Source organism: Pyrgilauda ruficollis, unplaced genomic scaffold (genome assembly GCF_017590135.1).
Source record: "Pyrgilauda ruficollis isolate IOZ18807 unplaced genomic scaffold, ASM1759013v1 scaffold55, whole genome shotgun sequence".
NCBI lineage: Eukaryota > Metazoa > Chordata > Aves > Passeriformes > Passeridae > Pyrgilauda > Pyrgilauda ruficollis.
Genome location: NW_024527155.1, coordinates 3221473 through 3236468, shown reverse-complemented (window position 1 = coordinate 3236468; position 14996 = coordinate 3221473). Strand labels below are relative to the sequence as shown.

Below are 14996 nucleotides of genomic sequence, written 5' to 3'. Positions count from 1 at the left end.
GAAAAATAGAGCAGACAGTCTTTAAAAGAAAGCCTTTTTCTCTGGCTCTATCACAAACCTGCTCAATTGGAAATGATAATTTGTTTGAAGTGGTTGGAAATCCACTTAGTATGGCTAACAACGTAGAATAATGCAGACCGTTTGGCAGTTAGCACTAGGATGTCTAAACCACAGCTTTGATGCAATAATACTATAACTTGAAGATTTACCTAATTTATAATTTTTCCCAAAGCTCTCGCCCGCTCTGCGCCGCTGCTTGGCACGGTGATTTGTCTGCGCTATCTGGAGTTTGGTTTGAAACACGTTTGCTTTTGATTGGTGTTTTTAGATTTTGATAGCTGCTAGTTCCTCTCCACAGAAGTAACCTTTTAAAATGTCAGTTTTAATGTACGAATTTTATGAGAATAAAAAGACTTTTAAAATACTAATTTTAGACTTCTCGCTGCTGAGCTAGTAGTCAGCTGCTGTTGTCTCAGGCTGAGTCTTGGAAAATTAAGTCAGTGCTCACTATAATAAAATGTGTACTCTGGACTTCATGGGGAGAAAAAAAAACACTTTTCTTTTAAATTACTTTGACCATTGTGCAACATTTACAGAAAAAGAATCTTCTGTCCTTTTACTTGTTGATATTTACCCTCTTCCCATCCATCCTTCTGTCTACCATGCACTGGATTTCCTGCAAGTGGAATTCCTCTCCTCTTAGGTGATAGTTCTTCCTGAGAAGAGAAACATCAGGTACAAAAAATTTTTCATCTTGTGGTAACAGAACAGCCTTACAAGTTATGCTGTCTGGTTTACCAAATATGTCATGTGAATTAGGATTTAAAGCGTTTTCCCTCTGAAGGTTACACAATATTTAATTGCTGCTAAAAGATCTGATAATTTTCTGTAATCTGGATTGCTGCAGCTATTCTTGTAATTTATCATATTGGCTAGGTTGCTGTGTCATATGCTCCATGAGTGAGGGGACACTGAAATTCAAAAGGAAGGGAAGCTTAAGATTTTCCCCCTACTTCCAATGTCCCTTGCTCTAAATCAGAAAAGCACCATTTGTTTTGGCTTCAGGGAGCTGTGTGTTCAAGCTCACAGCTGGAGGTATGGTGCTGCAGTGATGGTCACCAGTGATGGCAAGGGAGAGTATAATGATTAAAAAAAAAACAAAAAACAGCAAAAACAATCCCATATAAAACCGCCCCGGGATTAAAGGCAAGCACTTCATTCTTTCCCTTCTCAAAGCTCCTGTATAAATTGTGAACACAGATGAAAGAATTACAGAAGGGAATATGATTCCCAGATTTTAAATATCAACAAGATATATTTGGTTGTGATATTGCCTCATATGGAAGTAGTGAGATTTGCATTATCATCTTCCAGGTATGTGTCCTAAAATTGTGTCTTTTTTGGTCATGATTCTTTTCAAAGAATATCAGAGCTAAGCCATTTCTTTTAATGGCACTAAAGTGTTGCCCTAAAGTGGAATAGAATATTATTTTTCTTTACTAGTTGGTATAGAAAAACACATGAACATAATAATATTTTAACTATAGTTTGTATAGATCTTGCCCATTTAAACACTATGCAAATCTCCCCTACTGCAGGGCAGACAACTGTGAGACTGTAATGTGTGGTATAGCAGGCATCCACCATAACTTTGATACTCATACTCATGAGTCCTTCATATTTCATACAAAGAATCAGGGAGAATAAAAACCAGAAGAAAACCAGCACTGAATGGAGTTATGTAATATCCACGTGTAAAAGAAATAAGGAAAGATTACCTTGGTCTCCTATACTCGCCTATGCTAAAACTGTGATGCCAAATGCTGATCAGATGCTGTGGGTTATAGTGGAATGTGGGGATATTACAAAATCAGGATTCCTTTCAGATGTACGCCATTATTTTTGAAGTCGTATTAATTCCCCATGTGTTCTGGCTAACAAAATAAGGAAAGGACCCTTTTAATGGGGGCAAGATGAGACTTTACTGCTCAGCTTGTACATGTTATGCAGCTGGACTGATGGGCCACTGTTCAGAGAAACATGGGTGGGAGGCTATTTTAAAAGAAAATGAAAAAACATTTGTTTAACTGCATGGCAACACAAATATTTTACTAAGTGAAGGCTGACTGTGTATTTCATTACGACAAAAGGTGCAGGCTTGAAGGGAAAAAAGTACAGCAAAATGCTCTTTCTAGGATTTAAGATATTCACTCTATATGGAAGTATCTTAAACCTTGCTATAAATTTATGCATTTAACTCTTTAAATTCTCACATCCCTTTTCTAATCTGAAGAAGTCTGTTGGAAGGAACTGCTTGCCAATATTTCCCATCAAATACAGATGCTAGGCAGAAGTTCCTGCAGTTTTGTAGGGAGTTCCTGGGCTCACCCAAGCTGTTGCCATTCTCAATCTCCTCTCCTTATTTCTGCTCCCTCCTCCTTTGCTGAGGCATCTGTTCCCTGAGGCTGTTCACATGCAGCCCTTGCTCTGTTCTGCACCTTGTGGTCCTCTTTTAGGTAGCAGAGCAGAGAAATGCCTTTGTATTCCATCTGCTCTAAGTGGTGAGCTTTGAAAAAACAGGCTGAAAACACAACCTAATGATTTTGCTTAAATGTAACTATACCTGTGGGTATATATACCTGCATATATATGTATGCTCACACATGCATAGGTGTGCATATATCTATATATCTATATCCATGTATCTATATATCTATATATATTTATATAAAAATATATATATAATTACAGAAACCCATTTGAGATAATAATTTCAAAACCTATTTGGGATAATCATATTTTTCACAAATGTTGAAGAAACTAGGTAGTTGTCCAGTTCATTCTCTGTGGTTACCAGCAAAACTTTTATAGATGTGTTAAGTTAGCTTGGTGGAATGTGAAATTGATTACAGTAATTCGAAAATGTAGGTGGTTTTACTTATTTGCATCACTTTGCTTACTGAGCTGCTTTAGTTTCCATGAGTATGATAGTTTCCAGCTGCCTTGCAATAGACATTTTGTAAAGATTTAGATATACCAAAACGGACACTTTTTCAAAATGTATTACCCTAAGCTCTTTGACAGTGAGCTATAAATGAGTCTCTGTGCTGTGGTTTACAGTATTCTCTTTATATATATATATATATGTAGATTATATTTTAATTTCCACTCTTTAAAAAGGAAAGATTTAAACCACTGATAATTATATATTACATAGGCAGAAAAAAATGAGTGGTCAAAGACTGCATGGTGCATATCATTAAACTGTGACAGGTGTACCTTTGAGGGGTGTTTCATTTGTGAAACTTTGATATTTGGGGCTTTGAGAAGTGTAGTGAAAGTGCCTGTTTGCAGCACCTTCCAGGCCTGAAATACTGTGTGGCACAGCTTCAGAAAGATTTATCAGCCTGCAAGCTGATGCAGCTGGAGCAGGATTTCAGTCTGAACCTAAAACAGATATGGACAGGATATATCATGTAAACATAGTGCACTCTCTGTCCTGGCTTGATTAATTTGTCTGTTCTGATTCACTTTGTAATAAAACAATGTAGAGGTATGACTGGCTGATTAGGTATTGAAAGCTCCAACATTAGAGAAAGAAAATTACACACAGAATCACTAGGTTGGAAGAGACCTTTAAGATCACAGAGTCCAACCCATGCAATTATAGCCAAGCAAACCCCCAAAATTTTATGTTAATTTATTTGGTTTCATTTTGAAGTGATCCCTGTTTCATATTGCTTAGAGGTTCAGATGCTTTCATTCCTCATTTTTCGCAGGAGATCTCAAAACAGTGGAGAAAGGTGATTTATAAAAATGTTGTTTTGCCTGTTTTACACCAAGGTAAACCCAGGCACAAAGAGATAAATAGCAGGCCAGATGCTGAATCAAAACTAGGCCTTGCACTTTTGTGTGCTTCCTTCACTAGACAATACTGACTGCAATAATTTGACTAGTGGGAAAATCGTAGGCCAAATGCTAAAAGTTGCCTAGTGAATCATTTTTTGAGGAGATATGGAAGTTCACCACATGGTTATCTTGTGGGTGTAAGTCTGACACTGTAATTGTGTATGTGTGGTGGTGTCAGCCTCTCAACTGAGCTGGCTTCAACAGCAAATTGAAATCCTTTAACAGATTCTTTTTTATATATATATATACATATACACACATGTAATATGAACTAGTTTATCAAATTAATTTCTGACACTAATTATAAAATCACTGATGAATTGCATAGATCAGTATTCTTTTGCAGAAACAGTATGGAATATAATAGCCTTATAATTTTTTGGAAAAAATCAGAATGACGACGGTTGTGTGATTTTTTTTTCTTCCATAATTTACCTAGTTTATCCTCAGGACTTAAAATATTAGCTGATATAAAAATAGGAAGGCTCCAATTGTGAACAGTGTTTAACATGTTTAGTTAGAAGTTCAATGGTAATTCATGGTAAAAAATCCAATTCATAGGGTACCAAAACCAAATAAGAAATTTGTAAAGGATTTGAGCACTGTTTTGTGCATCGTATCTCAACTCAGAAGGGAATGGAGTTCTGGAGTGAGGTGTGATATCTAGGACTGCAAAAGAGTTAAACAGTAAAGAGAATTTCTAGTGATGAATATGGCAATCTGACTTGAATTCAGATATCTAAGTTGCTTGGTCCTGTAGTTAGGGCTGAAAGAGAGCTGGTTTGTATGGCCCAGGAGCAGTGTTTTGGAAAATCAAGGAGCAGAGAGTTCTGCTTTCTCTCAGCTGCCAGACACAAAAAGCTGTGCATACAGTGATGCCAGTAAGGACTGACCAGGCAGACCTGGATGCAGGGAACCTGTAGAGAAGGACACATGGAAAAACCTGAGAGAGGTTGTGCATCATGGGGCAAACCCAGAGAGCAGCTGCTGGTGCTCAGAGATAAGAGCCATTCTTTCTTTGTGGTACGTGAAGATAGAGAAAATTGCTGTTCTGTGCAAGCTGTTAATTTGGACAAGAGAATTTGGTTCCATTGTATGACTGTTATATAGGTTCCATAATATATATGCTTAAATTCTGTAGAATGAACAGGTTAAATTCTAAAGATACACACACAATAATCTAGGGGTCTACTTGATTAAAAAAAAAACATAGCAGGAGCTCACTTTCCTTTTCTTCCTCTTTTTGGGTCAAATCTCCTTCCATATTATGCACGAAAAGTCAATTACTTGATGATGTTTTTTTCCTGGAGGTACATTTTTTTCTGCTGTCCATCAGTGCAGAGCATATTATGACTTTTTCTCAGCTGTATGAAAGTGATGCTGGAAAAGTGAGGAAACAGATTGTCTTTGTTCAGTGTGTTGGCCACCAGAGTTCCCAGGGTCAATGTGGCACAGCATTATAGTTACTCAGAGGTACAGTTTAATGGACCCAGTTGAACTTGTGATGTGTCCAAGGCTAATCAGTGCCTTGTTCTGCACCAAAGCAGCAGGACTGAGTAGTATTTGACTGCTTTACTAGTGTATCTGATGCCTTGTGAAGGCTGACCTAGAACAGAGGGTTGACAGAGTTAAAGAATAAAGTAGGTATTTATTAAAAGGACTCAATGGATAAACCTTGGGCAGCACAAGAGCCCAGCCAGGGCTACACCAAGATGGACCCAAAATGGTCACAAAATGGATGACTGATCACAGGGTCTCACACTGTTACAAGTTCTGGTCCATTTGCATATTGAAGTTAATTGTCCAATTGTAGCTTTAGCCCATGAAGTCCCATCCTTCTTGGTTTTCTCTCTTCTGTCCACATTGTTTGTGCTCTTGGGCTCGAAATTTGGATAATTTGTCCTTGGTCTCCAGCTAGAGAAGGAATTGTTTTTTCTACCTACTCTGTGAAGAGAGTTCACCATCCCTTAGCATGAAGATCAGAAGTACTACACTAAAGCAGCACAGAATCTGAAAAATATAAAAGCTAAAACCTGAGGCATCATTTCTACTGTGCTATGTCTCTAGCTGCTGCTGTGACAACCTGAATCTTGTCAGGCTCCTGCACTGGATTCTTAAATTACTGCTGTTCTTTTACATGTTTTTCTACATAACACACGGATATTCAGCAAAAAACACAGGACATGAAGCACATATTCATGGAGGCACAGACTGTACCTGGACAGCTCTCTAGCTGCTAAATGGGAAATGATGCAGATAATTTGCTATCTAAGCAGCTCTGATCTTAAAGCATGAATTCATATTCTGTGTAGGATACTAATGCAGATTTTATTACTTACTCACTAAAAGAGTGTTGGCATACTTAATATATTTTAAGGAACAAATGGAACTTTTGGGAAACAGTGTATTTGCATTGTGCATATCAATGCAGTAGCCATACCAAGATGCCTCTAAAACACAGTGTTAGGTTGAGTTCTACAAAGGAAAATAATAAGAATTTCCTGACTGTGAGTCATAAAGGAGAGAGCCACCTATCACTATGCACAAAGTCTGTTTTTCATTACATGTTAGCTCTTTTTTTTTTCTTTATAAATAAACTTAGCAGTGTGTTTTCTGTCTCACAGAGGTGGTTTTATTCAGGAAAAAATTACAGCTAAGAGCCAGCCAAAGAACACTAGTGGATGATACATGTGTCTGTGAAAACAGGTTCATGTATCTTAAGATGTGATTATCTTGGCTGAACAGAAGTTTAAACAAATAAATAAATGGTAGTACTGGCTGATGACAGTGATATCTCAAAGTTGTAGAAGACTACTGTGGAGTTCAGACTATTTCTAACAAAATTGAATGTAGCTATGTAGATAATTTTATTAACATTTTGTTTGCCACTTTTTAAGCAGCTCATGTATTTGAGTGTTAAGCAAATTGGATTTTCTATCTTTGCAAATAAGTGTAGTTTCCTTTTTTATGTAGGCCATGTAAGTGGCTTTCATATAATCATGTTAATATTTTCCAAGGCAAGTTGGTTTTTTTTTTTTTTTTTTTTTTTTCAAGTNTTTTTTATTTTTTTTTTTTTTTTTTTTTTTTTTTTTTCCAAGGGAATTTTTTTTTTTTTTTTTTTTTTTTTTCAAGATTGGGACTACAGGGTACGGGAGTATAGTGGCAAAAATGTGGCAGAATCTGTGTAAAAAGAAGACAAGCAATACAGTGTGTTGACACGTGGGTTTGAGACGATAATACATAAAGGACCACGGATATGGTTTAATTTGCTTAACCTGGTCACCTGGTAATTTATCTGGAGAGGAATTGGATTGTGTTTTTCATTGAGTAGCAGTTTTGGAGAAACTGGGATTTAAATTCACACAGTAACTTCCCTCCAGGCTGATGAACTCGTAAGTAAAATATAATGTAACAAAGGATTAAAAATTACTGAAAAGACGCGTCGTGGTAATTTTTGTCCCTTAACAGTCAATTAGGGATCACTTGAGAAAGGCAGGAGATTTCTGGGAATGAGCAGACATCAAGGCCAGCATAGCTGTTCAACATCTTATCCAACTTCCTACTAGTGTGACCCCTGAGGAACGCTGTCAACGCTGTGCTGGTATGCCTGGAAGGGCTTGGGCCGCGATCTTTGTGGCGAAGATGTCAAGTTACAGAGAAAGTAGTTTTCCCTCAACTGTTGGTAAAAAGCAGGTCAAGTGGGGTTAATCTTGACTGCTAATGATTCTGGCCTTTTCAGGATGGTATTATTTGTGGTGCTGAGCAGCTGCCTCTGCTGCTGCTGTTTGGACCCAATGTTGGCACTGGAGGCGAAGCTTTGCTTCTTTGTTGGTGTCAGGTTGTGTTCCTCTGGGTGCTGGGTGACATTTCGGCTTGCCAGAGATGTGGACTGCATGGCAGCAGGAGGATTGGGTCTGTGTACAGTTTTGGTGGCACAGAAGACTAATGAATATTTCTGCAGTTTAGAAAAAAGGAAGTTACTTAAAGCTTGGTTTTGTCACTGGAATGTGGGGGTTCTTTTCTTTTGGAATTTTGTGTGAATTAAGTTTGCTAAAAATCGAATATTCAAAAACCTAGAGCCTCAAGTACCATGAGGTTTAAGGAAATGTTTTCTATTTGGATTGAGTCTTTGAAGACACATTTCCAGAATTTCTCCTGTAGCATATTTTAAGAAAATATCATCATCTAACCTAATTTTGTGTGTTCAATGGACTTGTTATAATGAGTGGTAAACTGGGAAAGGGCAAAAATATACCTGTATTTGGTGTGTTTTCATGCATTGCTGCCCTTTTGTGAACAAAAGCAGAATTTATCACAGCAAGTTGGGGCTGTCTGCTTTGAGGTATACAGAAGTGTATCTGCAGCTTCTGCCTGAAAGGGGAAGAATATTCTATTCTGTGCTTTTCTCTGTGCCCGGCCCAGCTATGACCTGGCCCATGACGATTTCAGATGTTTTTCTCCTGCCTTGCAGTGTCTGAATGGGCACAGACTTCTTCCCAGTTAACATACAACAATCCCTTGTGCTGACTGCTGAACTCTGATCTTTGGCTGGATGCACTCTTGTTTCTTTAAGCACATGTGGTGCAGAGCAGACCTGGAGCTGGGTAATTCATAAGAGCTGGATGTTATTGGTATTACTACTACTTGAATGAGCCTGTATTATTTTGCACAGCAGCGTGGTCACCTGGCAGCAGGTCATTAGCATTTTAGGTTTCTTTCCCTCACAACAATGCACAACATGCTAATTAGAGGGTTTTGAAAGCTAAGCAACCTGGTTTAAAATCAGACATTTTAATTTGCAGCTTTAATGGCTATATTATAATAACTGGCTTGGCTCGGGGGCGAAGGGGAGAGAAGCACTTCTCATGTTCCAGTAGAAAGGTCTAATATAACAGAGGCTGACAAAATTAAAAACCTCATAATTTGACCTTTGCCTGGGATAAAAGGCTGTTTCATAACAATTTCCTTTTGTTCTTTGTTTAAGCCATTACTCCAAAAGGAGCCTCCGATTAATCTAAGTAAATGCATCATTACAGTCCTAATCCATGTCCTTCTGTCAGTGTCTGTTTTAATTAAATAAGAAACACTAGCAGAAAGATATCACGCACAAAGCTGTGATTGGAGAAAGAGGGTTGTTTGATCAGGGTGAGATTAAAAGAGGCTTTACTGTTTTGTCCTTTTGCTCTAGATGCCATAATGTAGGTTAAAGGAAGAAAACTTGCCTGATAGTTTAGCACATTGTGCCCCATTGCAATATCTAAATAACCAGATGTACCCATGAAACTGTCTCAGACGCTCAATTAATTATATACAGAACATTCACAAACAGATGATATGGCAACTTGGTTTGAGTAATTTGACACATTCATATGTTTGGGACTGTACACATGGTTGGCCAGAAATTGTATTCAGGTTGCAGGATTTTATATAAAATAAAACATTGATTAAAGCTATTTAGGTATTTGCTTTCTTTTTAGTACTTGTGGCTCACAAATAGTAAACATGATCTACTGTAAGCCCCTGATTTAAAAAAAACCCACATTTTTGTTTCTCACAAAACCAGAACAATTATTTTACAGCAGTGAAGGATTGAAGGATCTATTTACTAAATATCATAACATCCAACTAGTTAATATTGCTAAAGCAATGCATGTGTAAGAGACTCTTCCTCAAGGTAGTGTTTCAAGATCCCTGTGGTGAGGGTTTTCTCCCATATCCAGGCCATTATTTGATGTAATGAAAAGAGAAAGTGTGCAACACAGAGATTGTTAATTAATTTAGCCTAACAAGATGAAGATAAATGAAGCAAAGCATGGATTGAATGAAGCAAGAGGTCTTATTTACAATTTAATACTACTTTATATTAGTCATTTTTCAATTTACAAAAGAAAGGAGTTTAAAGAAAAAGTATTCTGCAAGTGCATGTAAGATTTTTTAAAATTTATTTTATGAACTGTTCCTAGAACTGCTGAAAATACCTTTTGGGTTAGCCTTTAAGTTTTCCTCTCCTGTTTTTTTTTTTATTTTTTCATTTTCACAATCATTTACCTCAATTTGATTTTAAAATATTCTGATAGGAATGAGAAAAATTAAACCCTAAACTTTTTCCCATTGAAATCAATAGCAAATTACCAATGGAAATTATTGCAATCCCAAATGTTACAGTTTTTCATTGTTTATATTAATCTAGAGTTATAGCTTATTTTTGAGCAATTTCTGTGTAGAAATTCTGAGCAATTTCTGTGCAGGAATTTCTGTGTAGAAAGTTGCATTAAGAGGCGTAACTATAAAAATACAATAAGATGTGATTTTAGTTTGCATTCCAAAGTGTAAATCTATTGTTGCTTATGTTTTCAACTGTCCTATTGCAGTGAAAGCTAAGAGAGGAATCCAGGATAGTGTTAATTAACAATGATTTTATGTCATAAAATGACATATGATTTTTTATTTGGGAGAGTATTTTTTCTCAAGACCATGTTTGTTTTAAACATTTGTGAAAAGCTGTAGTTTCTAGTTGCTAAAAAATTAAAAATCCCCCAAGATTAAAAGGCATGTCAGAGATTTTAGATGTCTCTTTTTCCCAGTCCTAAATTTAAATAAAGACTATCTAAAGCTAACAGTAAGCTACAATTTGCATCAGTTGAGTCACTGCATCTCAAGGTGTATATTATTCAGTTTCCCATGGACAAAATTTAGGGTGTAATTCTACAGAGGTGAAGAAAAAAAATAAGGTCTGTCATTTTTAATATCTAAAAACTAATTAACAAACAAAAGTCCTGTGTTGTGGCTGATCAGAGATACCTTTATGCGTTTGTCCTAAACCCTGAATTGTAAATGACCAAACTTATTAGGCTTTTTTTTTGTTTAATTTTTTTTTTTTTTAATACAACATCCTCATTTTTACAGATGAATTGGTTCTGTCCACTATTTGACCTTCTGCCATGATTTCTGTCTGCAAAGGAAATGCCTTCCTTCCTTTTGCAGTAGCCAGACAGGACAGCGTTATCTACAAGCAGCGTCACCACAAGCAGTGGTCGCCACAAATAGCATTATTATGGGCCCTATGTTTTTATCTTGGGGGTCATGAACAAATCCATGCAACTGCTTCTAAAGATTTCAATAAATAGGACTTTTTATCCAGACAATTGGCTTTTATATTACTTTTAAACAAAACTACTAGTCCATCAAGAGTTTCAAAAGGAAAACAATTCTACAGAGTGCTGGTATGGCAGCACAGACCAATCATTATGGCACCCATTCTCCAGTCCTTTATTTTTCAAGTCCACAACAATAGGTTGTTGATTCAATGGACAAGACCAGAACAATTAAGTTCTCTGTTTAGCAGCAGTGCAGCATTTTAATGCCCTCCTCTAATAATGGCCTCATTATTGTTATTCTAAGACTGGGCCTCAGGAGGAGGAATATTTGCTGGAGGTACGTCATTATTTTGCAAATTTCGATTAGCTCATCATGTTGTCTGTACTGTGAAAATCGTAGCTAATTAGGGCAGTCAGTTAGACTACCAGCTTTTGAGCTTATGAGTTAAAAGGTAGCACACTTGATAGGCCAATGATGTGAAAAAGGTGGTAAAAAGAGGGATTAGAGCTGTTGCCTTAGTAACTCTAACTTCCATCTGTGCGGGAACAATGGACCTGTGTTTCTCTACCACCTTGGTGTAAAAATTGGTTTTGTTTCGAAAGGAAGGGGCTTTTTATGACAATCTGGAATTCAGCCTAACAGGGTGCAGTTTTAGTTGTTAGAGGAGACCATTGGAGGATAGGAAAGATGAAAGGTCATGGCGAGCTCCAAGGACATGAAAGGTCATTGTCTCTTGTAACAATAGCGGATTGTTTGGTCCCATTATTTCCAGCCAACTACTCAGTCAGGTGATAGAAAAGATACTACCAGTTTAGTCAGGTGGAACAGGAGAGAAAGATAATGCACCTACTACAGAACAAAAGATAACTATAATTCACCCTTATTAAACAAAGTTGCACTTATTTGTGGCCATCCTCTGAAGAGGGTTGTTTACTGACTTAGCATTCCAGCCTGCTTTGTTCAGCACTGCCTCTGTAGGCCATCACATCTCTGGGAAGCAATCCAATGTGTTAGAAAATGTTGTTTAAGCTTTCTTCCCATGAAGAGGAGTCCCCAGGAGTACCACTGATGTGATACTTAACAATAAATTTAGTTGTTGTAGCTTTCTCACATTATTGGCGTTCCTAAAAGGTTTTCCTTCAAACACAGAATAAAATTAGCTATAAATATGAAATAAATTTGCTTCAAAACTTTATAGCATTTTATCATAAATTCTACAGCACATATTGCTGAAAGTTTACAGCAAACTGTATTAGGCACTGCTGAACGGAGAGCAGAAACTTATAGTTGTGTAAAAATAGATTAGCTATAGGACTACTCTTATGCAAAAGGAAATAGATAAAGTCTCATCTTTAAAGTCTCTGTGCAGAAGCTCTAGGAGACTCTGTGCCTTTGTTTTAAGGGAAAAACATAACTACTGCCATATTATTCAATAAAACAGCTATAGCAGAGTTCATGAGGAAAGCATTTCTGTTAGTGAATAGAGCTGTCACCTCATATTTTTCCAAGAGCATCCAAACCTCCAATTTACTGTTTTTCAGAAAGATATTTTCGCCCCTTTCTTATTATTTCCCTATTTTTGTAGCATTATGCCTTAGTCATCCATGCAACAAGTTTATTGTTCTTTTCCTCCTACCTCTGTCCACAATCAAAGTACATCCCAAGGTCCATCACATATCTCCTAAAGACTAATTTCTTTAGATGAGCATTTCCAGAATGTTCCACATTCTTATATGAGATCTCTGAACCCTTTTACCAGGTTTGTTTTATAATATTTTTACTAATTTCACAGCAGAGCTGCCAGAGCCGATTGAATTTTTATGAAACGGATAACATATATGTAATTTACTACTATTACACTTGAAAATAAAAAAAATATATATAATTTTTAGGTATCCCATCTTAAACTGTTCTGACCTCATTTGAACTCCCCTTTTTAGCTATTCTGGGCCTCTCTTATCTCATTTTTACTCCTGGCCACTCTTGCTCTTGCTTTCTGACAACACAGATGGGTGGCCTTGCACAAACTGATAACTGTGGCAATTTCTCAGCACACTATTCACTAATAAAAGATGTTATTTCCAGAATTAGGCAGGCATGTGTCATACTTGCTGGCTGGCTGAAGATGAGAGGTCGAGCTGTGGCTTCCTGGGAGCCTGCAGTCGTATGAGCCATTGGACTTTACAGCTCCCAGGTTGTTGATGCATTGTTTTACCAGCAACTAGGTTAAGTAATTAGAGCCTTTCAGAGAAAGGAAGTCTTGGTTGAAGTGTTTGTAAGCTTTTAGTTTTTTAAGATAATCTATTCTTAGTTTTTCTCTTTAGCTTGCTATTTAGTTCTCATTTATTTGCTGGCCTATGTTTTGTTATTTTTGTATTACAATGAGCCGAGGAGTGTAGGCTGCTTCATTCAGAATGGGAGCCCTGCAAAGGGTTAACCAGCAGAGAATTACAAATGAACTATCAGGAAAGTTGATTATTAATCCAGCAAGAGAGAAAATATCCTTCCAGTTAGCAAGAATTAGTACCTGAAGAGCTGATAATATTGTTCGGGCTGTCGGTGTGGAATGGCAAAACCAGGTAAGCTAATCATCTTCTCAAAGGAACAAAATCTTTTCTTTCTGCTTTTCATTATGAGAGAGTTTAGTTTTTAAAAGAATCTTTGTTATTTTACTTAAAGTATCAGCCTGTGAAACAGCATATGTTGATCCTCAGTTTCCTCAAATGAATGAAAGAAATTAAACTTGTGTTTAACTTTGGTAAGAAGATACATTTCTAAACCTTATTTTTGAGCTATGCAATATATGTAGCTGTGAAATATCATCATAATTCTTTCCTGGTTTGCGGTTAAGGGTGAGAACTGATTACAAAACCTGAGGAGTCCTTTGCAATTGCAAGCTAATATATTATGTAAGTCTGTCTTTAGTCGTGCTTGGACATATTGTAGTGGTTTACAGGAAGTTTTATGTTGCAGAGCTCTTTTATTCAGAGTTATTAGATTTCAGTTTTCACACTGTAGGAATTATTTATTTAAGTTTGTTTTGATATTGTGAACACATTTCTGTTTGTTAGAAGTTTTTGTTTTAATTTTTTTTATTTTGGTGGGGTTTCAAAGATCTATGATCTGGGATTAGAAGAAAATGAATGTTTGGTAACCATACCACTGTGTTTATACAGAGAAATGCAAATGAAACCATTAGGTTAGTTGAATAGAATCTTATAATTTTGGTAATTTTTTTAAAAGCTCAAAGCCCTATCTTGGGGAAACTTTCAAATTTGTGCCCCTGATAGTAATAAATAGGTATGATAAACATTTATGTTTTTCAATGTAGTCTTCACTATTTAGCTTATTATAGGAGTTGTGTAAAAGTGTTTAGATGATAGTCTAGTACTGTGGAAACTAGAAAGTCCGTGTTCAGCGTTTGATAACTTTTCTTAGCTGTGTGCTGCTACTTCAATTAATGGAACTTAAAAAAGTCCTGATTTGCTTGCAGAATGAAATTCAGTATGTACACGATGTGACTACAGTATCTGTCTTGGTGACAGTCCAGATTTTAGCCTGTTATGTATGAAGTAGCATGAAAGCTGTCTGAGAGGGCTTGTGGTGATACAAGAAGGAAAACATGGATAAAACCTGAAAGTATTCCAAATCTAAAGGCTGAGCCCCTGTAGCCATGTAGTTCTACAGGGTAGCTTTTCATGAGCCGTAGAGAAAGGAAGAAGGAACCTTTTAATTTTGGGAGTGGGAATAAGACGTGGCCTTGGGCAAAGGAGAAAGAGAAAGGAAGAAGAAGCAGTGGGGAAAGTGAAAGGGAGAAGTGGCGTCTGTCTGACAGCGTCACTGTATCGCGTGTGACTTTGGCCTCCTCGAGCACAGGGACAGCTGGTGACCAAGCTCTCTGAAGGGCGTCTCACCACGTTGGAGTAAACTAAAGTCCTAGAATTTGCTGATGATGGAGCTGTCAGGGCAGCAAATGGTGGCATTTTGGG

At 37.0% G+C, this 14996-nt stretch overlaps 1 protein-coding gene across 14 annotated transcripts in view; it reads left to right on the top strand.

Annotated features, from left to right (window-relative positions):
* SOX6 (SRY-box transcription factor 6) overlaps positions 1–14996 on the top strand; it is a 370312-nt gene that overhangs the window by 92997 nt on the left and 262319 nt on the right. For 10 of the 14 annotated variants that reach the window (XM_041481267.1, XM_041481278.1, XM_041481276.1 and 7 more), the window contains exon 1: positions 13080–13586. The exons of 3 other annotated variants lie outside the window; for them this stretch is intronic. The gene's annotated coding sequence lies outside the window, so the exon portion shown is untranslated. Of the gene's footprint in view, positions 1–13079; positions 13587–14996 lie in introns of those variants that run through there. One more of the 14 variants, XM_041481270.1, reaches the window with a different exon arrangement.